Genomic DNA, 26,536 nt, shown 5'->3' on the forward strand with positions numbered 1-26,536 from the left:
AGGGATCCTAAAAGTTCCACCAGAAAACTACTAAAGCTGATAAACAACTTCAGGGAAGTGGCTGGGTATAAAATTAACTCAAATAAATCAGTAGCCTTCTTCTACACAAAAGAGAAACAAGCCAAGAAAGAAATTAGGGAAACGATACCCTTCATAATAGTCCGAAATCATATAAAGAACCACAGAGTTACTTTAACCAAGCAAGTAAAAGTTCTCTACAATAAGAACTTCAAGCCTCTGAAGAAAGAAATTGAAGAAGACCTCAGAAGATGGAAAGATCTCCCATGCTCATGGATTGGCAGGATTAATATAGTAAAAAATGGCCATTTTACCAAAAGCAATCTATAGATTCAATGCAATCCCCATCAAAATACCAATCCAATTCTTCAAAGAGTTAGACAGAACAATTTACAAATTCATCTGGAATAACAAAAAACCCAGGATAGTTAAAACTATCCTCAACAATAAAAGGACTTCAGGGGAAATCACTATCTCTGAACTCAAGCTATATTACAGAGCAATAGTGATAAAAACTGCATGGTATTGGTACAGAGATAGACAGATAGAACAATGGAATAGAATTGAAGACTCAGAAATGAACTCACACACTATGGTCACTTGATTTTTGACAAAGGAACCAAAACCATCCAATGGAAAAAAGATAGCATTTTCAGCACTTGGTGTTGGTTCAACTGGAGGTCAACATGTAGAAGAATACTGATCGATCCATGCTTATCACCCTGTACAAATCTTAAGTCTAAGTGGATCAAGGACCTCCACATCAAACCAGATACACTCAAACTAATAGAAGAAAAAGTGGGGAAGCAACTTGAGCACATGGGCACTGGAGAAAATTTCCTGTACAAAACACCAATGGTTTATGCTCTAAGATCCAGATCTACAAATGGGATCTCATAAAACTGCAAAGCTTCTGTAAAGCAAAGGACACTGTGGTTAGGAGAAAATGGCAACCAACATATTGGGAAAAGATCTTTACCAATCCTACAACAGATAGAGGGCTTATATCCAAAATATACAAAGAACTCAAGAAGTTAGACCGCAGGAGGTCAAATAACCCTATTAAAAATGGAGATCAGAGGTAAACAAAGAATTCACAGCTGAGGAATGTTGAATGGCTGAGAAACACCTAAAGAAATGTTCAACATCTTTAGTCATAAGGGAAATGCAAATCAAAACAACCCTGAGATTTCACCTCACATTTGTGAGAATGGTTAAGATCAAAAATTCAGGTGACAGCAAATGCTGGCGAGGATGTGGAGAAAGATGAACACTCCTCCATTGTTGGTGGATTGCAGACTGGTACAACCATTCTGGAAATCAGTCTGGAGGTTCCTCAGATAATTGGACATTGAATTGCCTGAGTATCCAGCTATACCTTTCTTGGGCATATACCCAAAAGATGCCCCAACATATAAAAAAGACACATGCTCCACTATGTTCATAGCAGCCTTATTTATAAAAGCCAGAAGCTGGAAAGAACCCAGATCCCCTTCAGCAGAGGAATGGATACAGAAAATGTGGTACAACTATGCAATGGAATATTACTCAGCTATCAAAAACAATGACTTTATGAAATTCATAGACAAATGGTTGGAACTGGAAAATATCATCCAGAGTGAGGTAACCCAATCACAGAAAAACACACACGGTATGCACTCATTGATAAGTGGCTATTAGCCCAAATGCTTGAATTGCCCTAGATGCACAGAACAAATGAAACTCAAGACGGATGATCAAAATGTGAATGCTTCACTCCTTCTTTAAAAGGGGAACAAGAATACCCTTGGCAGGAAATAGGGAGGCAAACATTAAAACAGGCAGAAGGAACACCCATTCAGAGCCTGCCCCACATGTGACCCATACATATACAGCTACCCAATTAGACAAGATGGATGAAGCAAAGAAGTGCAGGCCAACAGGAACCAGATGTAAATCTCTCCTGAGAGACACAGCCAGAATACGGCAAATACATAGGCGAATGCCAGGAGCAAACCACTGAACTGAGAACGGGACCCCAGTTGAAGGAATCAGAGAAAGGACTGAAAGAGCTTGAAGGGGTTTGAGACCCCATATGAACAACAATGCCAACCAACCAGAGCTTCCAGGGACTAAGCCCCTACCCAAAGTCTATACATATACTGACCCTGGGCTCCAACCTCATAGTTAGCAATGAATAGCCTAGTAAGAGCAACAGTGGAAGGGGAAGCCCTTGGTCCTGCCAAGACTGAACCCCGAGCGGACGTAATTGTTGGTGGGAGGGCGGTAATGGGGGGCTGATGGGGAGGGGAACACCCATATAGAGGAGGAGGGGCTAGGGGGACGTTTGCCCAGAAACCGGGAAAGTGAATAATATTTAAAATGTAAATAAGAAGTACTCAAGTTAATAAAAAAAATGTTGCATAGCAATCATTAGTGTATATGAGACAAAATAGTAGATAGTTCTTTTTAGATAGCATGTAAATAGCTTACTACACTTTGTCATTTTACTTTCAAAACCAATTTAAACTATTTATTAGAAAATATCTAAGCTAACTTAATTGCCATTAGAATCCTATAAAGAAAAATGCTAACAGTCAAAAGTTAGGGGAGTAAATTTTGTCACAGAAACAAAGAAAATGTTTACTTAAGAAATAACAATGTGGGCTTAGAAAATAGATCCCTTGGGAGCTGCAGACCCCCCGCAGTCCAGACACTGCCCGGACCTGAAGGGACCTGATCAACAGTTCTCTGCATCCAAATCCTGTGGGAGGGAGAGCTAAACCTTTAGAGGGGCAGACACGCCTGGGAAGACAGAAGAGACTACACTCTGCCCACATTTCTGACTCCAGAGGAAAACACCTAACACCATTTGGGACCCTAGTGCACAGGGGCTCCCCAAAAATGCAGTAGAGGCCCTTCTGCCCTCACGAAGAGCTCAAAAGCAGTCCCCCACAAGCAACTTGAGCCACAGGACCACAGGTAAGACCAACTTTTCTGCTCCAAGTTACCTGCCTGGTCGACTCAGGACACAGACCCACAGGAACAGCTGAAGACCAGTACACAGGAAAGACCATACGCTCAAAAGCAGAACACTCTGTCCCCATAACTGGCTGAAAGAAAACAGGAAAACAGGTCTACAGCACTCCTGACACACAGGCCTATAGGACGGTCTAGCCACCAGAAATAGCAGAACAAAGTAACACCAGAGACAATCTGATGGTAAAAGGCAAGTGCAGGAACCCAAGCAACAGAAACCAAGACTACATGGCATCATCTGAGCCCAATTCTCCCACCAAAGCAAACACTGAATATCCAAATACACCAGAAAAGCAAGATCTAGATTTAAAATCACATTTGACCATGATGCTGGAGGACTTCAAGAAAGACATGAAGAACTCCCTTAGAGAAATGCAGGAAAACATAAATAAACAAGTAGAAGTCTATAGAGAGGAATCACAAAAATTCCTGAAAGAATTCCAGGAAAACACAATCAAACAGTTGAAGGAATTAAAAATGGAAATAGAAGCAATGAAGAAAGAACACAGGGAAACAACCCTGGATGTAGAAAACCAAAGAGACAAGGAGCCGTAAATACAAGCATCACCAACAGAATACAAGAGATAGAAGAGAAAATCTCAGGAGCAGAAGATTCCATAGAAATCATTGGCACAACTGTCAAAGATAATGTAAAATGGAAAAAGCTACTGGTCCAAAACATACAGGAAATCCAGGACTCAATGAGAAGATCAAACCTAAGGATGAGAGAGTGAAGATTCCCAGGTGAAAGGACCAGTAAATATCTTCAACAAAATTATAGAAGAAAACTTGCCTAACCTAAAGAAGGACATGCCCATAAACATACTAGAAGCCTACAGAACTCCAAATAGATTGGACCAGAAAAGAAACTCCTCCCATCATGTAATAGTCAAAACACCAAATGCACAAAATAAAGAAAGAATATTAAAAGTAGTATGGGAAAAAGGTCAAGTAACATATAAAGGCAGACATATCAAAATCACACCAGACTTCTCACCAGAGACTATAAAAGCCAGAAGATCCTGGACAGATGTCATACAGACCCTAAGAGAACACAAATGCCAGCCCAGGTTACTGTATCCTGCAAAAATCTCAATTAACTTAGATGGAGAAAACAAGATTCCATGACAAAACTAAATTTACACAATATCTTTCTACAAATCCAGCGCTACAAAGGATAATAAATGGTAAAGCCCAACATAAGGAGGCAAGGTACACCCTAGAAAAAGCAAGAAAATAATCGTCTTGGCAACAAAACAAAGAGAAGAAAAGCACACAAACATAACCTCACATCCAAATATGAATATAACAGGAAGCAATAATCACTATTCCTTAGTATCTCTCAACATCAATGGTCTCAACTCCTCAAAAAAAAGACATAGATTAACAAACAGGATATGCAATGAGGACCCTGCATTTTGCTGCCTATAGGAAACACACCTCAGAGACAAAGACAGACAATACCTCAGAGTGAAAGGCTGGACAACAGCTTTCCAATCAAATGATCTGAAGAAGCAAGCTTGAGTAGCCATTCTAATATCGAATAAAATCGGTTTTCCAGTAAAAGTCATCAAAAAACATAAGGAAGGACACTTCATATTCATCAATGAAAAATCCACCAAGATTAACTCTTAATCCTAAATATCTATGCTCCAAATACAAGGGCACCTACATACGTAAAAGAAACTTTACTAAAGCTCAAAACACACATTGCACCTCACACAATAATAGTAGGAGATTTCAACACCCCACTCTCATCAATGGAGAGGTCATGGAAACAGAAATTAAACAGAGACATAGACAGACTAAGGGAAGTCATGAACCAAATGGACTTAACACATATTTCTAGAACATTCCATCCTAAAGCAAAAGGATATACATTCTTCTTACCACCTCATGGTACTTTCTCCAAAATTGACCATATAATTGGTCATAAAACAGGCCTCAATAGATACATAAAGATAGAAATAATCCCATGTGTCCTATCAGACTACCACAGGCTAAAGCTGGTCTTCAATAACAATAAGGGAAGAATGCCCACATATACATGGAAGTTGAACAATGCTCTACTCAATGATAACCTGGTCAAGGAAGAAATAAAGAAAGAAATTAAAGGCTTCTTAGAATTTAATGAAAATAAAGGTACAACATACACAAACTTATGGGACAAAATGCAAGCTGTGCTAAGAGGAAAATGCATAGCTCTGAGTGCTTGCAGAAAGAAACTGGAGAGAGCATATTTCACCAGCTTGACAGCACACCTAAAAGCTCTAGAACAAAAAGAAGCAAATACACCCAGAAGGAGTAGAAGACAGGAAATAATCAAACTCAGAGCTGAAATCAACCAAGTAGAAACAAAAAGGACCACACAAAGAATCAAAATAACCAAAAGCTGTTTTTTTTTCAGAAAATAAATAACATAGATAAACCCTTAGCCAGACTAACAAGAGGACACAGAGAGTGTGTCCACATTAACAAAATCAGAAATGAAAACGGAGACATAACAACAGAGTCAGAGGAAATTCAAACAATTATCAGATCCTACTGCAAAAGCCTATATTCAACAAAACTTGAAAATCTGAAGGAAATGGACAATTTCTTAGACAGATACTGGGTACCAAAGTTAAATGAGGAACAGATAAACCATTTAAACAACCCCATAATTCCTAAAGGAATAGAAGCTTTCATTAAAAGTCTCCCAACCAAAAAAGAGCCCAGGTCAAGATGGGTTCAGTGCAGAATTCTATCAGACCGTCATAGAAGACATAATACCAATACTGTCCAAATTATTTCACAAAATTGAAATAGATGGAACGCTTCAGAATTCCTTCTATGAAGCTACAATTACTTTTATACCTAAACCACACAAAGACCCAGCAAAGAGAACTTCAGACCAATTTACCTTATGAATGTTGATGCAAAAATACTCAATAAAATTCTTGCAAACTGAATCTAAGACCATATCAAAACAATCAGCCACTATGATCAAGTAGGCTTCATCCCCAATATGCAGGGATGGTTTAATATATGGAAAACCATCAATGTAATCCACTATATGAAGAAACTGGAAGATAAAAAACACATGATCATTTCATTAGATGCTGACAAAGCATTTGACAAAATTCAACGCCCCTTCATGATAAAAGTCCTGGAAGGAACAGAAATTCAAGGCCCATACCTAAACATAGTAAAAGTCATATACAGAAAACCTGTAGCTAATATTAAACTAAATGGAGAGAGACTTGAAGCAATCCCACTAAAATCAGGGACTAGACAAGGCTGCCCACTCTCTCCCTACTTATTCAATATAGTTCTTGAAGTCCTAGCCGGAGCAATCAGACAACAAAAGGAGATCAAAAGGTACAGATTAGAAAGGAAGAAGTCAAAATATCACTGTTTATAGATGATATGATATATTTAAGTGATACCAAAAGTTCCACCATAGAACTACTAAACCTGATAAATACTTCAGCAAAGTGGCTCGGTATAAAATTAACTCAAATAAATCAGTAACCTTCCTCTACCCAAAAGAGAAATAAGCCAAGAAAGAAATTAGGGAAACAACACCTTTCATAATGCTCCCAAATAATACAAAATACCTCGGTGTGACTTTAAACAATCATGTGAAAGATCTGTATGATAAAAAGTTCAAGCCTCTGAAGAAAGAAATTGAAGAGTATATCAGAAGAGTGAAAGATCTCCCATGCTCATGGATTGGCAGGATTAATATAGTAAAAATGGCCATTTTACCAAAAGCTATTTACATATTCAATGCAAACCCCATCAAAATACCAATCCAAGTGTTCAAAGAGTTGGACAGAACAATTTGCAAATTCATCTGGAAAAGAACCCAGGATAGCTAAAACTATCCTCAACAATAAAAGGACTTCTGGGGGAATCACTATCCTTGAACTCAAGCATTATTACAGAGCAAAAGTGATAAAAACTATGTGGTATTGGTACAGACACAGTCAGATAGACCAGTGGAATAGAATTGAAGGGCCCCAAATGAACCCACACAACTATGGTCACTTGATTGTTGACAAAGGAGCCAAAACCATCCAATGGAAAAAAGATAGCATTTTCAGCAAATGGTGCTGGTTCAACTGGAGATCAGCATGTAGAAGAATGCAGATCGATCCATTGTTATCACCCTGTACAAATCTTAAGTCCAAGTGGATCAAGGCCCTCTGCATCAAACCAGATATTTTCAAAGTAATAGAAGAAAAACTGGGGAAGAATCTCGAAACATGGGCACTGGACAAAATTTCCTGAATGAAACACCAATGGCTTACACTCTAAGATTAAGAATCGACAAATGGGATCTCCTAAACCTACAAAGCTTTTATAAGTCAAAGGACATTGTTGTGAGGAGAAAACAGCAGTCAACAGATTGGGAAAAGATCTCTACCATCCTCCAACTTATAGCGGGCTTATATACAAAATATACAAAGAACTCATGAAGTTAGACTGCAGGGAGACAAATAACCCTATTAAAAATGGGGTTCAGATCTATACAAAGAATTCACAGCTGAGGAATGCTGAATGGCTGAGAAGCACCTAAAGAAATGTTCAACATCTTTAGTCATAAGGGAAATGCAAATCAAAACAACCCTGAGACTCCACCTCACACAAGTCACAATGGCTAAGATAAAAAACTCCAGCAACACCAGATGCTGGTGAGGATGTGGAGAAAGAGGAACACTCCTCCATTGTTGGTGGGATTGCAGACTGGTTCAACCATTCTGGAAATCAGTCTGGAGGTTTCTCAGAAAACTGGACATTGAACTGCCTGAGGATCCAGCTATACCTCTCTTGGGCATATACCCAAAAGATGCCCCACCATACAACAAAGACACATGCTCCACTATGTTCATAGCAGCATTATTTATAATGTCCAGAAGCTGGAAAGAACCCAGATGCCCTTCAACAGAGGAATGGATACAGCAAATGTGGTACATCTACACAAAGGAATACTACTCCGCTCTCAAAAACAATGACTTTATGAAATTAATAGGCAAATGGATGGAACTGGAAAATATCCTACATGAGGTAAGCCCATCACAGAATAATGCACATGGTATGCACTCATTGTTAGGTGGGTATTAGCCCAAATGCTTGAATTACCCTAGATGCACAGAACATATTAAACTCAAGAAGGATGACCAAAATGTGAATGCTTCACTCCTATTTTAAAATAGGAGTAAGAATATCCGTGGGAGGGAATAGGGAGGCAAAGTTTAGAACAGAGGCAGAAAGAACACCCATTCCCAGCCTGTCCCACATGTGGCCCATACATACACAGCCACCAAGCTAGATAAGATGGATGAAGCAAAGTAGTGCAACAGGTACTGGATGTAGATCTCTCCTGAGCAACACTGCCAGAATATGTCAAATACATAGGCGAATGCCAGCAGCAAGCCACTGAACTGAGAACGGGAGCCCCATTAAAGGAATCAGTGAAAGGACAGAAAGAGCTTGAAGGGACTGAGACCCCAAATGAACAACAATGCCAACCAACCAGAGCTTCCAGGGACTAAGCCACTACCCAAAGACTGTACATGGACTGACTGGGCTCCAACCTCATAGGTAGCAATGAATAGCCTAGTAAGGCACCAGTGGAAGGGGAAGTCTTGGTCTTGCCCAGACTGAATCCCCAGTGAATGTGATTGTTGGAGGGAGGTCGGTAATGGGGGGAGGATGGGGAGGGGAACACCCATAGAGAAGGTGAATGGGAGGGGTTAAGGGATGTTGGCCTGGAACCTGGGAAAGGGAATAACAATTGAAATGTAAAGAAGAAATACCCAATTTAATAAAGGTGAAAAAAAAGAGATATACTTTCTTGGATGAGAAATGAAGTAATGTTTTGTACAAAATTTGATTCTGAACTTATTCAGGTGACAAGGCTGTGGATGACAAACTGCACTTTCCCTGAATTCACTCTTGGTTCTTGACTTAGTTTTACTAATATGTTGTTTATGTCTTGAGTAAATTCATTAAGTCATTCACCTAAAAATTTTAAGACAGATTACAGTTTGCTTCAAAAAAAGAAAGAATTTAGTATGCAAGTAATTCTTTTTTTAAGCTTTCAAATTATATTTCTGAAAATTATTTATAATAATGCTTTTCTCAGTTCTTTCTGGATTATCAGGTTTATTCACCATTTTCTATTTCCAGAGTTAGAATGTAAAGAAACCCTTGGTTGGTAGGGATTAAGGAATCTTCTCCAGTTGTAAAGAATACCTTGTCTCTAAGGCTAGGCACACATCATCCCTATTATTACTTGTTTCCTGCTAGAAAGATTCATTGTTATTTTTGGTAAATGATACTCCTTGGATAGGATACAAATAAAATAAATTTTATTTTGATTAATTTTAAAATGATGCATAATAATATTTTTCTATGAAATACTTAAGAAGAAAGGAAGGAGAATAGAATATCTGAAGAGAATAGAGATTATGTGATGATTACAAAGACAATTCCCTCATGTGTTCACAAAAAAAAAAACGTGGAAAAGTACAAATAGAGGCAGGGGGAGGAAGAGGGAATAGGAAGACTTATGGAAGGGAAACTGAGAAGGGGGATAACATTTGAGATGTAAATAAATAAAATAACCAATAAGATAACAAAAGAAAAGTTGAACTATTTTCCGATTTTTCCTCTTCATTTTCTAAATTGTATAATTTCAAGCGTTAAATTGTTGGAAAATAATTTTATAAGGTTCTAATTTTACCACAGCTTAGTAAGCCCATTTTCTCTTTTCCAGTCTCTGAATAAAATAACAAAAAGATGTACAGCCTTATAACTGAATTTGGTAAGAGTTTATAGTCAGTCATGGTGGAAAAAAAGAAATGTAAACAACTTCAGTGTGTGAAATAGAATAATAGATTCCTAGCTACTTCTTTCATTTTCATTCTTTTGTACCTCTACAGCAGTGAGCTACATAGAACCACATTTGTTACTTAGCATTAATTGTCAAAGCCTGGTATCTGAAAGCATAAATGTTCAAATTGGCCACTCACAGTTCCTAGGCAAGAAGAAATCAGAACAAATCAAACCAAAGATGGTAGTCTGAAATGCCAATATAGAAGATTCAGGTAATTTATTGTGATGAAAATCAAGTCTATTGATAGATAAGTATTTGGCATGAAGATTACTCAGTATAAGAGAGGATCACTACTCCATACCCCTGTTGAAGACTTTTGCTGCCTATTGCAAAAAATTGTTGTTTACTAAGCTGCATTTACAAGGTATTCTGAAAGTGTATCAGAGTTGTATGCTTTATCATACTAATAGCCAAGTCCTTTTTTTCTCTAGTAATTGAGCTATAAACTTTTCTTCCACATGACTAGCATAGTGAGTTGTGACAGCCAAAGGAATATTGAACTCATTTTGCAATAGTGTGTGTTATAATATAAATTTTATCATTGAACCTTGAATATTATTTCTTTCATGTTGGTACATTTTATGTGGACACTTGATTAGAGGTAATTCCCATGGAAATTTCCTATTTACACAGGTTTTCCATGACATTTTTAGATTTTTATTATATTTCTTTTGTAGGCTTTTGATTTATGAGGTCCATGTTAGTGTGAAGGACTATAAGAAATATTCTGATTCTCTAGTACAATTTGATATCTGAGAAGGTTATTTAGACATCAGTTATTTTATTATTCACGAAAATTTATTGACCCAGAACTTTTATATATCCACATGAGTTAGAACTTGTTTTTTTCAGGATCTATGAGTAATTGTATTGTTGCTTTGAAGAGGCTTGCATAGAATCTGTAAGACTGCTTTAATAGAATGGACAGTTTTATCATAAAAATCATGGGTTCATTAGCATTGGTTATATTTTAGATTTCTGAGATCTTTAATTTCTTTTTATGAGATATTTTTATTAACATTTCAATTGTTATTAGCTTTCCTGGTTTGCCTTCCATAGCTTCCCTATGATAGCTCCCTCCCCCTTCTTCTAGGATGCTGTTCCCCACCCATCCACACAACTTTTCTGCCTCAATGCCTTGACATTCAGCTACACTGGGGGTGGCGGTGTTCAAATCCTGGCAGGACCAAAGGCTTCTCCTCCCATTGTTGCCTAACAAGGCCATCCTCTGCTGCATATGCTGCCTGAAACATGGGTCTGTCGATGTGCCCATGGTTTAGTCCCTGGGAGCTCGGGTTGGTTGATATTGTTCTTATGGGGTTGCAAACCACATCAGCTCCTTCATTCCTTTCTCCAACTCCACCAATGGGGACCCCACTCTCAGTTCAATGGTTGACTGTGAGTGTGTACCTTTGTATTTATCTTGCTTTGGCAGAGCTACTCAGGAGACAGCTCTATCAGGATCTTGTCAGCATTCACTTCTTGGCATCAGCAATATTGCCTGGGTTGGGTGATTGTGTGTATATGAGCTAGATCCCCAGATGGGGCAGTCCCTTGATTGCCTTTACTTCAGACTCTGCTTCAAACTTTGTCTCCATGATTCCACTTATAAATATTTTTGTTTCCCATTCTAAGAAGTACTGAAGCATCAGCAATTTGGTCCTTCTTGAGCTTCATGGGGTCCGTGGACGGTATCTTTGGTAATCTGAGCTTTTGGGCCAATATCCACTTATCAGTGAGCACATACTATATGTCTTTTTTTTTGTGATTGGGTTATATCATTCAGGATGATATTTTCTAGTTCCATTCATTTGCCTGTGAATTTCATGAAGTCATTGTTTTTAATAGCTGAATAGAACACCATTGTGTAAATGTACCACATTTTCTGTATCCATTCCTCTGTCGAGAGACATCAGGGCTGAGTTTTTGATCCTAGCCATTCTCACTGGTGTGAGGTGGAATCTCAGGGTTGTTTTGATTTGCATTTCCCTTATGACTAAAGATGTTGAACATTTCTTTAGGTGTTTCTCAGCCATATGGCATTCCTCAACTGTGAATTCTTTGTTTAGCTCTGAACCCCATTTTTTTCTTTTCTATTTTTTGGAGCTGGGGACCGAACCCAGGGCCTTGCGCTTGCTAGGCAAGCGCTCTGCCACTGAGCTAAATCCCCAACCCATCTGAACCCCATTTTTAATAGGGTTATTTGTCTCCCTGTGGTCTAACTTTTTGAGTTCTTTGTATATTTTGGATAGAAGCCCTCTATCTGTTGTAGGATTGTAAAGATCTTTTCCCAATCTGTTGGTTGCCATTTTGTCCTAACCACAGTGTCCTTTGCCTTACAGAAGCTTTGCAGTTTTATGTGATCCCATTTTTCGATTCTTGATCTTAGAGCATAAGCCATTGTTGTTTTGTTCAGGAAATTTTCTCCAGTGCCCATGTGTTCGAGATTCTTCCCAACTTTTTCTTCTATTAGTTTGAGTGTATCTGGTTTGATGTGGAGTTCCTTGATCCACTTGGACTTAAGCTTTGTACAGGGTGCTGAGCATGGATCGATCTGCATTCTTCTACATGTTGACCTCCAGTTGAACCAGCACCATTTGCTGAAAATGCTATCTTTTTTTCCATTTGATGGTTTTGGCTCCTTTGTCAAAAATCAAGCGACCATAGGTGTGTGGGTTCATTTCTTGTTCTTCAATTCTGTTCCACTGATCTACCTGCCTGTCTCTGTAGCAATAGCATACAATTTTTATCACTGTTGCTCTGTAATACTTCTTGAGGTCAGGGATGGTGATTACCCTAGATGTTCTTTTATTGTTGAGTATAGTTTTTATTATCCTGGGTTTTTTGTTATTCTAAATGAATTTGCAAATTTCTTTTTCTAACTGTATAAAGAATTGAATTGGAATTTTTATGCGGATTGCATTGAATCTGTAGATTGTTTTTGGGAAAATGCCCACTTTTACTATATTAATCCTACCACTCCATGAACGTGGCAGGTCTTTCCATCTTCTGAGATCTTCTTCAATTTATTTCTTCAGAGAGTTGAAGTTCTTGACATACCTATCTTTCACTTGCTTGGTTAAATTCACACTGAGGTATTTTATATTATTTTGGACTTTAGTGAAGGCTGTCATTTCCTTAATTTCTTTATCAGTCTGTTTATCCTTTGAGTACAGGAAGTCTAGTAATTTGTTTGACTTCCTTGTATACCCAGACCCTGTAGTCTTCTTACAGGTTTATGGTCACCTCTTTCTTTAGGTTAGGGAAGCTTTCTTCTATAATTTTTTGAAGATATTTATTGACCCTTTCATTTGGGAGTCTGCACTTTCTTCTGTACCTATTATCCTTAGGTTTTATCTTCTCATTGTGTCCTGGATTTTCTGGATATTTTGGGCTAGGAGCTTTTTGCATTTTACATTACCCTTGATCTTGTGTTGATGTTTTCTGTGGTATCTTCTGCCCTGACATATTCTCTTCTATCTCTTGCATTATGTTAATGATGTTTGCATCTATAGCCCTGATCTCTTCCCTTGGTTTTCAATCTCCAGGTTTGTCTCTCTTTGTGCTTTCTTTATTCTGTTTACATTTTTAAATCCTGGATGGTTTTCTTCAATTCCTTTACCTGTTTGGCTGTGTTTTCCTATAATTCTTGAAGGGATTTTTGTGTTTTCTCCTTAAGGGCTTCTACTTGTTTACCTGTGTTGTCCTGTATTCCTTTAAGGGAGTTTATTTATGTTCTTCTTTAAGTCTTGTATCATCATCATGAGCTGTGATTTTAAATCCAAGTCTTGCTTTTCTGGTTTGTTTGGATATCCAGTATTTGCTTTTGTGGGCGAACTGGACTCTGATGATGTCATTTAGTCTTGGTTTCTGTTGCTTAGGTTCCTGGGCTTCCCTCTTGTCATCAGTTTGTCTCTGGCATTATCTTGTCTTACTGTTTTTGAAAGTAGCTTGACCCTCCTGTAAGCTTCTATGTCAGCACTCCTGTAGACCTGTTTTCCTATTTTCTTTTAGCTGGTTCTGGGAACAGAGTGTTCTGCTCTCAGCTGTGTAGGTTTTCCTGGTGACTGTCTTTCAGCTCTTGGCACAGGGAGGAATCAGAAGTGTCCTGCCCGTAACTGCTCCTAGGTCCATGTGCCCAGGTGGTACAGATGGCACTAGGTGATTTCCTGTTGGGTCAGTAATGTGTGCAGAGGTTAGTTTCCTCTGTTTTCTCAGGAGTGTCCACACTTCTGAGGGTCCATCCCTCTCCCCTATTTGGGTGTAGGCAGCTGTTTGATTCAGTTCAGTTCTGGGTACAGAGCAGAAGCACAGGTACCTGCCACTGCCTGCTCCTATATTCCTGTGTCCAGAGGCACTATGCAGTTTCCTCTTTTCCCAGGGATTTGGGCAAATGTGGGTAAAAGTGGCAGTCTGTTCTGCAGTCTCAGGATGGCCCGTAATTCTGGGTGTTTAGCTCTCTCCCCCATGAGATTTGGGAGCAGGGAACTGTGGGACATGATTAGTTCCTTAAATGTTTTCTTGAGAGTAACTGGTATTGGATGGAGGCATATGTCAAAGTGACAGCTATATACCACTCTCTTCCTTTCTCAAATGCATTTGAAATCAGGAACTATGCGCACCTGAATCTCAGTAACTATGAATATCACAAATGAAATCAACTAAATTGTATAGATACAGAGGAAAGAAAAAACATTATATTGTTGTCTCTTAAATTTAACTAAAGTACTGCAAGGAGATAGTTAAATTTCAACATTTCTCCTAATGGAAATGAGAATTTCCATTCTCATTGTATCTCTTTGTAGTGGTGATTGTTTATGACACTAAATAGTTTAAATTGTTATAATTGTCAATATTTTGAATCCTTAAAAATTAAGGATCTTCTCTTTACACCATCAGTAAGTAGTGAGGTGACCTTTGTGATGGGCTTTTTCAAGTTGCTAGTAGGGATGGGGAGTAGGCAGCCACTACAACAAAAGTAGGACAAAACCCCAACCTTTCTTAGGGAAAAGATTATTAATTTGTCCCAGAAATTCTATTAGTCTCATAACAAAGCAAGAGTTATTTCTGAGTAGCCATTGCATTTAAATGGTTAATATCAGAAAAAGAAGACAAAAATGTATGGTTCTTTCCATCTACCCAAGGTTTCAGAGCTCTACCATGTCATTTCTAACAATTATAGTGATTTTATCAGCCTCAATTCAAATTCTAGATGCAGCAAATACTGGGGTATGGAGCCATTCAAGTTATCCCCTTGAGCTGTTAAAGCACTCTCAAGAAAGAATGGGATGAATTAAAATTAAAAACCTGTACAGGCATTGTGGGATCATACATAGCAAGTCCTATCTCTTTTAAAGGTTCATTGATTGTGAACGCGTCGACTATCTCAGAACATGGCACTCCTGGAAAAAAAGGAAGTTTTATATTATTTTATGAGAACAAAGAGAAGATGTTTGGTCTCATGAGGAGGGAAATCTATGGTAGAATCCAATTAAGGTTTCCCAGAAAGCTTTAGAATAAGTAATAGTTAAGATTTGAGTCAAGAAAAGGTATGTTAAGTGTGCATAATGAGGAGAGGGAAATTTCTGTTCCCAAAAATGTGATGAAGAGAATCAGCTTTGTGAGGAGTGATATTTTAAATACCGGGAGGTAGAGATAGAAGGTCATCTCCACACCAAGATGTTATCCATATAATGATAATTTTGGATAACATTGTTTAAGCAGAACCTTAATGCTATGGCAACAGCGTCTTGGCAAGTGGTGGGACTATTTGCCATCCCATAGGGAAGAACTGTCCATTGATATTGTGAGGTCTGCCCAGAGTGGTTAATTGGGGGTATTGAGAATGTGAAGCATTGGCATACCTTGGTGTTGTGAGAGATAGAGACAAAGCAGGCCTTAATGTCTATTCAAAAGTGAGGCCCATTGGCAGTAATGGCAGAGAAAAGGGGTACATTTAGAGACACTCAAACTTGAATTGTTTTATTAATTGCTCTAAGTCTTGTAGCAATACACACACACACACAAACACACACACACACACACACACACACACACACACACACACACCTCTTTTTTTAATAGAAAACACAAAAATATTCCATAGGTTGCTGGAAGAGTGCATATGGTGAAGTTTGTTTAAGTGGTTTGTTACCTATATGAATTGTTATCTTTCATTGAGAAAATTCTGAGATGCTAGACAACCACAAAGCCTCTATTGGAACCATTTTTCTTCTTACTTTGAGGCATAGGGCTTGCCCTGTTTTAAGTTTAAAGAGTGCAGTCATTTTCCATCTTTAATGTTAGTGACTAGTTAATGACTATCTGTTTTCCAACAGAAGCCCCTTCAGCATCAGGGACAGACTGTTAGGTGCGGTGGCAATTCTGGTGAAGTTGGTCCCCTAAGGGTACTTGCCTTTCCTGTGTCTCTGTTTTAAACATTCAAGGCAAGCCTCTTCTAATTTAATCTTGGCTGTGAAGGCCTACAAAATGTAGGCAGCACAATGGGATATGTTCCCAATATCCAAAGTGGCCAAAATCCATCTATAGTGTTTATCTTTGAGGTTCTAGCACATGAACCTGTAATCAGAAATTATACCTGAATGACATTTTAAAGGAAGTTTAGGATGAGGTGTTGACATTTTAATTTTAGGGTCATTTTAGTTTTAAGATTAAGGTCAGAAAGAGTCTTTTTTTCATGTCAGCAGCTAAGATTTTCAGAAAATCTGCCCTGGTTAAATCTAAACTTCATTAACGTTGTAGGAATCCACAGCTTTTCACTTACTGATGAAAGAACATACTCTGTTTCCAAAACATCACAATTTTTTCACTTTAATTCTGAGGTTAACATACATTGATGATACATAGACTGGTTTAATTCAGCTGTAAATTTCTGCACACCTATGTTATATACTATATATGTCAAAGGTTTTCTCTTTCTATTTTAGGAGCAATTTGTTATCCCCAAGTAGTCAAATTTCACTTTATTTATCACACATTATTTTAAGATATCTGTGTCTGAATCTGCCAGTAAACTATGATTTTTATAATGAATTACTAATACCTTTGGAAATTTAAACGACAATGACTTAGTGTGTTAAGTCTTCAGTGTGTTTAGTTTTGAACTAAAAATTTAGCTCCATCAAATTTGTTTCCCATGAAGGGACAGTTGATTATGACTTATTTCCAGAAATAGAGTGAAATAACAAAATGAAAATCAATGAAAAGAAAAACTAGTTTTAGATCAGCTGTGTTATCACACAATGCAAAAATCCTGTCCATAATTCTTGAAATTCACATGTTATAGCTTTGTGCTGTCAGGCCTTAAGAAATGAGGTGACAGGTATTGTTGAGCTGAGTTTCATTTGTCATCAATATTTTTCCTTTTTTTTTTACTGGGAAGAGCCTTTTCAAAAGTACTTCAAGGTCTACTAAAAAGCAGTCTTCAGTCATCATTAGACTTATTAGAGTAGGGAAGAAAATGCCTTCTCTGTGTCCTCTTTACAGTGGTCCACACATTGACAGATGGCCATTATGATAATCAGGATGCATTGAGGGGGATTATCTTCCCGGTTTTCTTAGTAGTGGGCAAGTTAAGCAATATGCAACTGTGTTTTGAGGTTATAAGTGTCATATGCCATGATCCAGGAGGTTATCTCAAAGACATTTTATCAAAAGGAAGTGGTCTTTCATTTTGGTTAGTTTCATGCCACAGATTTTGAATAATGCTTTTAGACATTTGATCAATAATTCCTTTTGATTAGAAGAAGAGCTCCTCATATGGAAAAGGTTTATAAACTCTATAGTCTATAGATAACTTTCCCATGGGGATTTTTGGCTCTACTGTGCACCACCAGAGTCTTTGATACAAGACCAAAAGAAAATTTCAGAGAAATGGGTGACCATCTAAAGACTCCAGTTTCACAAATAGAGTGAAGGAAGGAATAGGAGCAGTGAAGCAGCTGCCAGTATCTCAAGTTTAAGTTCTACTGTGACAACTAAGATAACATGGATTAATCTAACATTATTGCTATGTATTTTCATAAATTTTTCATGTTTATGGGCGTATTATATGCATATATGTTTATGTTAACCACTGCATACGAAAAAAGATGTTGGATCCTGTGGGTGTGGAATTACATGTGGATAACATCCATGATGTCTGTTAGCTGGGAATTCTGAAAGATGAATCAGTGCTCTTAATACTGATCCATTACTCCAGATTTAAATTTTTAATTTTAAATACCCATTTCTCTGACAGTGACAGTGTCTATGTCATTTTATATTTGCCATTGATCAAAAGATTAGAACTAATATTGGTGTTTAAATTTTTGTTTGAAGTCTGACAATAACATGGGATAAAGTAAAAAATACCTTGAAGTACAAGACTCAGGGAATGGATTGCATGACTAAGGTGTTGCCTCTGAAGTATCAAAGATTATTCTGGTGTTTGTGATCAACAAGAACCTTGGATTGTGGGAAGTATGGCAAAGGAAAGAACTTTAGTTCATTTATCTGCCTGACTAGATCCTGTAGTGTTCAAAGTAACAGTAATGGCTCAGGAATATAATCCTCTTACGTAGTCCTAGGACAAACTTCCTCTTCCTTATGTCTTTTAATCCTGTTTTCATTTCTCTAATTGAGGGGGTATTCTGAATTTTGTTTATGAGAAGTGATATGGAAAGAAAGTAAGAAGGACTCTTTTTCTTAGCATTTGATTCAAATCAGTTTGCTCATGTTAAATTGACAAATCATAGATATGGAATGCAAATTAAAATGTTAGCTTTTAATATTGTGATGTTTTGTTTTTCTATGTTAAAGCCTTAGATAGCAGGATTGTTCAAAGCTATGTTCTAAGACAATCATTTTATATTTTGCAGGTGAATTTTTAAAACTGATGGAAATACTGTTAAAAAATTTCAACATTTAGTTATGAAAGTTGTTGTAAGTATGAATTCATAGATACCATGCAACATTTACTTAGAATGCATTCCTCTGAGCCACCTGTTCTTCTAGTCCTGATACCATAAGTGCACACATACCTGTTCATTACACATAATATTATTCCAATTGATAACCGCTCACAAAGAAAAAATTAGTTTGCACTAATACAGCGTCACTCTTTATATAAAACACAGTGAGTGCAATGGCATACACAGCTATTGATAGCAAAATCCAAGCTAACTTGGTGCCATTGTTGCAGAGATTTTGCCTCATAAATTTTTCTCTGTATACCTTTTCTTCCCTTACAGATAGTTCACTTTTTATCATGATATCCATTTTTGGTTTGCTATGGGATTTCTGTGTGTAGGACTATGTTTGTCACTCTACCTAAATATGTTTCTTGTCTTTTGGTTTAGATATATTTTATCATAGTTTTCATCTTTTATTCTGGTTGTAAGTATTTTTATTTTGTCTTATGTTATTTTATCCATTATCCATTATTCTTTAGACTCCTGATCATTTTATAATAACAAATAAAATATGCAGTGGACTTGTGGGGTTGTGGGACATTGCAAGTATTTTAGTGCAAATGGAGAAGACCGATTATCAAAGTATGTTATATTGTACAACATTATGTTATATTGTATTGTATGATGATATATACTTTAAATCTGATATTCATGGCCCATGTTATCTGGAATAATGTTTGGGGTAAAAAGGAATTTGTAGAAAGCTTAGTGAGGGAATCTTTTGCTGAAATTGTATCTCTAATACACTGGTATTATACTTAAAAATCATGTATTCTACTTAAATGGATTTTAAAAGAAATTTAATTAAATTTCACAATTTCATCATTTCAAGGACAGCAATTTTCAACAGAGTGAGAAAATTGATTTTCTCCATTTTGATATACAGGATGAAAAGAATAATTTCTTTGGAGAGATTCGGGTTCAAATTCATGTTGTGGCAATAACTGATGGAAAATTCTCTGAAAAATGAGAAAACTTTTTGAGCATTCTATTTAGCCTGAGCTTTGCCATAATCTAGCTACAGTGTATCAGTATCTAAACAGGAGCAATTACCTATATTGCTAAACCAAAATTAATGCTTAGTATTATCATTATACATTCATTCATAATGCATAACACAAAAGGGTCTTGGTGATGCACTGGTTTGTCCTAAATTTCAAGAGTCAACCTGGGGCAACTTCCTCTATAAGGCCACCTTACAGAAATACTTTTGAATAGTATCTCAATTAATATCTTTCTCCATTGCCTGTAATTGCTTTCTGATTTTCTACTAGGGGCAGCTTGCATTTTCCCACAATCCCCAAAATGTAAGCATCAAACTAACTTGAGTTATCTAAAAAAGTCTTGTTTTACTGTCTTTGACAGTCTAATGTCTACATTATTAGAATTTCTTAGGTACTGAGTGAGTTTGAACTTTAAAATTGTGATTTTCAAACACATTTTTACACAACAGAAAAAAATTAATATTTTTGGAAATCATAATCAAAATTCAAGTCAAATAAATCTTGAGATGTATTTATCTATAATCAATAAAGCCTTGTAATGTTATAAGGTGCCACAGTTTTTTTGATTGTGAACTTAATTATTTGGATTTTCTTGTCTGTCTTCATGAAAAATTCATCTAGATATTATTAAAGTAGGGAATGTATTTGCTCTATCTTTTACTTTAAATTTGCTATGCTAGATGAAGACATAATGGGGAGAGTATATCTTAGAGTTTGCTTTGTTTTTTTTTTTTCCTTTGGGAAACTAATTTTTGGATGATTTTTATTTATTTACATTTCAAATGTTATCCTTTTTCCCAGTTTCCTGTCCATAAATCCACTGTACCAGCCCCCTCCCCCTTCTTCTGTGAGAGTGCCCCCCATCCCATGCATACACCACTCCCTGCCTAGCCACTCCAGATGCCTTCCAACAGAGGACTTTTTAATTATAAACTTTACTATGCAATATTCCATACAGTGTCTTTCGATCATATTCACACCCTCTTTCAGATTATACCCTGCTTCCTACTCACCTGACCTTGAATTTTCTTTCTCCTTTTCTCCCTTTCTCCCACCTCTCCCTTCCTTCAATCCTCCCTGTTTCTTTAAATCCATTCAGTCCAGTTTATACTGGCCAATTATTTTGTGGTTTAAATGAGATTTATTAGAAAAAACAAACAGGGCAGTTACATAGCACAGTTAGTAAAAGCTTGTCTGGTATGCACAAGGGCCTGGGTTTCATTCCTAGCACCAGATGAAGCAGAGCGTGGTGAAACCCACCTATAATTCCAACATTCAGGCAAGAGAGAGAAGATGGTCTGAAATTCACGGTCATCCTTAGGTATATAGTAGTTTCCTTTGTTAACCATGTAAATGTAACAAAATTTAGAATTTGCATTAAAAGGAAGATTCCATGATAGTATGCTATAAATTGTGCAATAATAGTTATAACTGATATATGACTCTCTTTGGTACTGATACAATTATTGTAAATCAATTAAGTCTGAAGAGAAAATAACAATAGGAATGTGTACAAGCAAATGTTTCTAATAGCATCAATATTCAGAACAGTATTCATGATCTGTAATTACTGGTTTATGCCTGTTTGACCCAAGCTAGCATGTATGGAATTTCTTTTTTGTAAATTTGTTTTTGTAAGGAAAGCCCTATATTGAGCTTGGTTCCACCTGCCCTTTTCTTGTCCTGAGTTATATAATATATATGGCTAAATAAATCCATAGGAGTAAGACAGTGAGAAGTACTTTTTCATGACCTGTTGCATAATATGCTGCCTTCAGTTTTCTGTCAAGGTTGTACCTTTCCTTTCCTCCATAACCTAGCACTTCTGTTATGTCACTCAAATAAATTATCTCTTTCACAAGTTGTTTTTCATCATGGTGTTTCATCAGAGTATTGGTAAACTTATTTACAACAAGATTCATGGTTAGAAGTGGATATTAGTAAAATATCTGGTTGCAAAATAAATAAATATATATATTGTATAAATTAGTACACTGTGTTGAAGGAGCTCACATTTCATCACTTTAATAAGTGAAAAAATTTCTGTATCAATCCCAGAGATTATCAATCTCTTTAACACAACTCTCGAGAATCTAGACTTGGCCCTAATAAGTTGTTCTGGAATTGATGGGATTTATTGATGTTTTCCTTGTGTCAGACACCACAGAGTACACGGAATTTTACCTACTGTGGATGGTACTATATCTGATCGTACACAGTGATGAAATCTGCACAGTTTCCTATATCTCTGATATGATATTATGCACATGGAATGTTCTTCATTCCACATCAACAGGAGTGTCTGAATCTTATACTTTGGAATTAATGATTTTCCTTATAATATTTGACTTTGTTTTGTGGGCAAGATGTAGCTTTATGGTTTGTAAGTACTGAGGAAAAGAAAGATGGCATTAAAGTAATTCATAAGAATCACCCTTCACATCCAGTTTGTATCATAAACCATCCTGAAGATTGCACAAAAGGCACAGAATATCAAGGGTCTGGGGCATAGGTGTTAATATTTATTTTGTCTAAATATATAATTTATGTTAAGCTTAATGATAAATCTCTTGAAAGATCATCTTACATTTTTCAAGTAAGAAGGCAAACATGTAAAAAAGGATAGCTAGACAATTTGTGACCTCAGTTTCACAAATTGGTGAAACAGCAACTGGCAGTAGTGGTACAATCACCATTGGCTAAGACTTTCACTTCCACAGAAAGAACTTGAGGTAAAAGTGGATTAACATTTCACTATTATTATATAATTTCAAAAATATTTGTATATGTTTTATTTGCATGCATATATGTCCATAGTTTCCATGCAATAGTCCAGGAGGACAGAAAAAAATGTAGGATCCTACGGGATTGGATTTCCAGTTGATTAAGGGTCACCATGTCTTTTAGCTGGAAACTCTGAAAGTTGAATCAATGTTCTCAATATTTATCAAATACTCTAAATATTTATACTTTTAAGCAGCTCTACTGATTTGACACTGAGAGTTTCTATGCTATGTGATATTTGCCATTGAGAACAAAAGATTAGAACTAACTTTTTTTAAATATTTCTGCTTGAAAAAGAAAATGTGTTGTGGTTCAAGGACCAAGAATGCAGCAATTTCTTCATCAAAAATTTCATCATATAGAAAATTTGAATTATTATGTTCATTAAACTTATATGGTAGTGACACAAAATATTTTGAAAGGAATTTTTTCAAAGTAACTTAACATATTGAAAATTTGTGAATTTTGTCGAGAGCATTTGGTGAATAAAAATTTTGAAGAGGGGACAATGGTCTGAACAGCAGGATCCTTGCTGGCACTAAATCCCAGAGTCTCAGGTGTGATCCATGTCACTCGGACATTCAACCAAACGGAACACTTTTTAAGGTGTCAGTATGATTTCAAAGTTTTATCATGATATAAATTTGTAATCTCACTTTTCTCAAGAAACCTATACATGGGATTGAAATTTTATGTGATCAGGAAGAAAAGAATACATTCATTTGTAATAATTTTACTCTGTGTGTATGTAGGTCTTCATCAGAGTATTGTACAATTCCTGGGTGAAAATGGACTACATACTAAGGTCTTATCTGTGCAGGGTCAAAGATTATTCTAGGATTTGTGATCAACAAGGACCTATAGGTATTGGAAGTGTGGGAATATAAAGAGCAGAAGTGAATCTCTATGGAGAACTAGACATTGTAGTCATGAATATGGTGGCAGTGGCTCAGGAATATAATCCTGATTTCTCTTGCCAAGACTAATTTCCATTTCATCATGTCTTTTAGTCATATTTTTACTTTTGCGTTGCAAGGGACATTCTGAATTTTATTTTTGAGAAATTATAGAGAAAGTAAGCAGGAAGTACATTCTTTTGTTTCAAATCATTTTGCTTGTATTAAACTTGGCATACAAAAAAAGTTATTCATGAAATAGAATCTAAAATGTCAGTGTCTTGTATGGAGATGCATTATTTTCTACATAAAACCCTTAGTTAGCAGGGTTATTAGAAACTATATTCTCAAACATATATTTCATATCCTACAGGTAAATTTCTTCAAGGAATTGTACAATCAATCTCCCAATGCTGACTTAGAAAATATTTTGTAAGTATGCTTTCACAGATACTGAGAGTATGTATTCAGACTGTGCTTGCTGAGTACAGGAAATAGACACAAACCAATGTCCATTTCTTCACTAAACAAGAAGATATCCTCTATTGACAACTGCTTAGAAAAGGAAAATTAGTTTACTCCAAAATAGTCATGATTCATAAAAACACATTTAAATTCAAGTTCTTCACAGAATTAGTAGGCCAAAAGAAAGCCAATTCAGTGACAGTTTGGGAGTATTATTGTTTCATGTTTGCCTGTATGTCTTTTCTTACTTAACAGATGTGCTTATCTATCAAGAGTTTATTTTGCTTATCTCTTGAGATTTACTCTTTTGAGTTTCTAAGGGATCTCTTTGTGTAAGAATAGGCTTGTCACTGTGTTTATATGTTTTTTTAGAGCTTTTCCTTTGGATATTTCATTTTGCTGGTTGTTTTGATATTTTCTTTTCTGGTTGTGGGTTTTTATCTCATTCTATTTTACTATTAGGATTTATTTTATTTTTTAGACATTAGTGGTTTATAAGGAGAGAAATAAGAAAGGATGAGGACTTGGGTTATTGAGGAAGATTAGGGTGACCTGACAGGGGCTGAATGAGGGGTACCCATATTTACAAAATGTTATGTTACATGGTTTATAACATATATGCACATGTTTATTATAAATATATTTATATATAAACTACTTCAATTAATTTTATAAAATATCATACATTTATGTATTTATATATTATATATTATACATTTATAATAACTTCATTTCATTTCCTTCTCCCTTGCCTTTAATTGACTTCTTATTTCCCACTAGGAGCAGCATTGTTCTTTACGAGGATCCCAGAAGTGAAACCATGTATATACAAAAATGCTTTGAATATGATGTCATTGGTCCAGGGGATTTTGAAACTGTGCTTGGTAAAAAGGGATACTTACAAAGAATATTAATAGAATCCTCTGCTGAAATTGGGTCCTTAAGTCACTGGTATTATTTATAAAACTAGACTATTATTCTTATGTGGCACTTTCAAAAATGTTTAATTAGATTTAAATTTTTCATCATCATTTTCCAGAATAATATTTTTTCAGCAATGTGAGATTACTTTATTAGGAGATATAGGTAGAAAACTTAAGTTCTTTTAATAGATTTTGATTTATATCAACTTTTTGGCAATGAATGTAATGAGGAATTATTATCTGGAAATTGAGGAAATGATTTGAAGGCTCTATGTAATTTAAGGTTTACCATAATATAGGTACAGAGAATTAGTATCTACAGATAGAGCAAATTTGTATCATAACCCACTGAAAGTAATGCTTAGTATTAGAATTTTATATTTATGAATATATGTCTTCAGTGATATAAAAATGCTTAATGCGCCACTGGTATTTCTGAAAGTTCAGGAGTTAAGCTGTGGCGAGTTCATCAATAAGGACCTGTTCTATGTAGAAATATTTTGAATATTATATTAATTAATTACATTCTCCTTTGACATTCTGATTAATTACATTCTGATTTCCCCCTAGGAATGTCTTGCTTTGTTATCATGATTTCATGAACAAAAACATCCAGCTGGTTTGAGTTTTCTGAGAATCAAATCTCATTACAATGTTGTTGATGGTACAGTGGCCTATCATACTAGAAAAATTTGTTACTCATTGATTCATTGTGAATTTATATACATTGTGATTGTTACATACATTTTCTTTCAACTGTCAAAATCATTAACACTAGGGATCATGATTAGGAATTACCTCAAAGCATGAATCAGCGTATATGTAAATATGATCAATAAAGTATTTAATATTACAAGGTGCCACAGTTTTCATGATTATGGACTTATTTTTAAATTTAATTTTATTATTATTTTACTTATTCTCTATACCACCAATTCACTGTCCAACTCCTGGTCATCTCCTCCAATAATGTTTTCCCCATCCACTGCCCCTTCTCCTCTGAGCTGGTTGGCACACAAATGTTTGTCCTCCCACCCTGATATTTAGTCTCTCCAAGGCTAGGTGCTTTCTCTACCATTGAGGCTAAAGAAATATAGAAGCCCAGCTAGAAAGACATATTTTGTAATAGTCACTGTGCCAATTGTTTGGGACCTACATGAAATCTATGCTTCACATCCTCTACATATACTGGGAGGACTAGGTTCAGCACGTGCATGTTCATTAATTGGTAGTTCAGATTCTGAGAGGTTCAAGGGTTCACGTGAGTTAACACTGTTGTTCTTAATATTGAATTCCAAGCCCCTTTGGTCCCACAATCTTTTCTCCTATACTTGCATAAGAATCAACTATTTGGTAGTTATGTATAGTGCTCTGGTGCCAGAGTGATCTTGCCTGGAGATCTCTCACCCAGTTAGCTGTGTGTGTTCAGGAAAAGAGGAGAGAACTTAGGTGGGGAGAGGAGACTGCTTCCACCACCTCCACTGCTGGTCCTACTTCACCTTAGTTGCTTGGCCCCGGCTGAGCCAGCAGGAGAATGACTAGCCTTCAAGGGGTGAAGGGAAGCTTCTAG

The 26,536-nt window shown here is 36.3% G+C and overlaps 1 long non-coding RNA gene across 1 annotated transcript in view; it reads left to right on the forward strand.

Moving 5' to 3' along the window:
• Positions 1-25,826, forward strand: part of LOC148004553 (uncharacterized) — an 83,514-nt gene extending 57,688 nt beyond the window's left edge. Inside the window, exons 2-4 of the long non-coding RNA XR_015626104.1 lie at positions 18,802-18,865; positions 23,952-24,010; positions 24,824-25,826. This is a non-coding gene — a long non-coding RNA (uncharacterized LOC148004553). The remainder of the gene's footprint in view (positions 1-18,801; positions 18,866-23,951; positions 24,011-24,823) is intronic.
• Positions 25,827-26,536: the final 710 nt, after the last annotated feature.

Source organism: Rattus norvegicus, chromosome 7 (genome assembly GCF_021556685.1).
Source record: "Rattus norvegicus strain SHRSP/BbbUtx chromosome 7, alternate assembly SHRSP_T2T, whole genome shotgun sequence".
Classification (NCBI taxonomy): domain Eukaryota; kingdom Metazoa; phylum Chordata; class Mammalia; order Rodentia; family Muridae; genus Rattus; species Rattus norvegicus.